General features: G+C 60.2%; 2 long non-coding RNA genes across 2 annotated transcripts in view; one reads left to right on the top strand and one right to left on the bottom strand.

The window, feature by feature from the left end:
- Positions 1-1,060, top strand: part of LOC106724821 — a 21,117-nt gene that overhangs the window by 14,823 nt on the left and 5,234 nt on the right. The gene's annotated exons all lie outside the window — the stretch shown is intronic.
- The window catches only part of LOC106724822, a 19,469-nt gene that overhangs the window by 13,177 nt on the left and 5,232 nt on the right, over positions 1-1,060 (bottom strand). The window contains exon 2 of the long non-coding RNA XR_001360653.1: positions 1,014-1,016. This is a non-coding gene — a long non-coding RNA (uncharacterized LOC106724822). The remainder of the gene's footprint in view (positions 1-1,013; positions 1,017-1,060) is intronic.

Raw genomic sequence — 1,060 nt, 5'->3', positions numbered from 1 at the left:
CTGCGGCCCGTGGAGGCGCCCGAGGCCCCTTCTTGTCCCCACCTTTTCTGCTGCTGCCTTTTTTGGATGCTCCCCTGCCCCCCCCCACCCGGAGTGGCAGGAGGCTGAGGCCCATGCCAGTGTTATCTGGGTCCCACCCTGTCTGGGCACCGGTGCAGGCCTCGTGTGATTCTTTTTTAAAAAAAAGTTTTTAAATTGATTTCAGGGAGAGAGAGATGGAAACATCAATCATCAATGTTTCTAACTCTCTATCCCTCTCCCTTCCTCTCTGTAAAAAAAAAAATCAATAAAATATATTTTAAAAAAAAGAAGGGGGAAGCCAGCATCCGACATCACACACCCGCCCCCTCCCATCAGCCCTTCTGCAGCACCCCAGCAGCCTGCCTGTCCCCCTCTCTTTCCTCCCGGCCCGGGCCCCCAGGCCCTGAGGACACCTTGCTGTTTTCTGCTGGGCTCTTGGAGCCGCTAGGCAGCCTTTAAGAAGGAAGAAGCCAGACCTCGGTATGGGGTGGAGGAGCAGCCAACATCACTCCACCACCCCGCCCTTCTGCAGCGCCCCAGCAGCCTGCCTGCCCCCCTCTCTTTCCTCCTGGCCCAGGCCCCCAACGTCCAGCTGGCTCAGGCCTCTCCTGCGTTAAGAGCGTGAAAGGAGCCCCCCCCCGCCCCAATTTCAGGGCGGGGGGATGCACAGGGAGCTCTGAGCAGCCCTGACCCAAAAGGTGGCTTCCAGGTTCCTAGGGTGCCAGGCTGCCCCGCCTCCCACGGCCTCAGGTCCCAAGGAGACAGGGAGCGTGAGAGCGCACCCGTAGGACCTCAGAAAATTAAGACGTGAAAGCCCCTTCACAGTAGGTCTGAGGCTTGGGGTCCCATCAGCCAAGCACAAAGGAGTAAGTCTCAGGGGGGCAGTTCCTAAGACTTGGCAGGGGACTCAGCCCGTCAGTGCCCGCCTGGGGATGGGCTCCGACGCCCGTGCGCCCCAGAGAGCGCCCCTCGGGATCGGTAGGCAGGCGGACACCCTCGGAGCCCACCAAAGGCCTGAACGTGCAGCTTTGAACTCACG

The sequence above is a fragment of the Myotis brandtii genome, unplaced genomic scaffold (genome assembly GCF_000412655.1).
Source record: "Myotis brandtii unplaced genomic scaffold, ASM41265v1 scaffold988, whole genome shotgun sequence".
In the NCBI taxonomy this organism is placed as follows: domain Eukaryota; kingdom Metazoa; phylum Chordata; class Mammalia; order Chiroptera; family Vespertilionidae; genus Myotis; species Myotis brandtii.
This window is presented reverse-complemented; position numbering and strand designations above follow the sequence as displayed.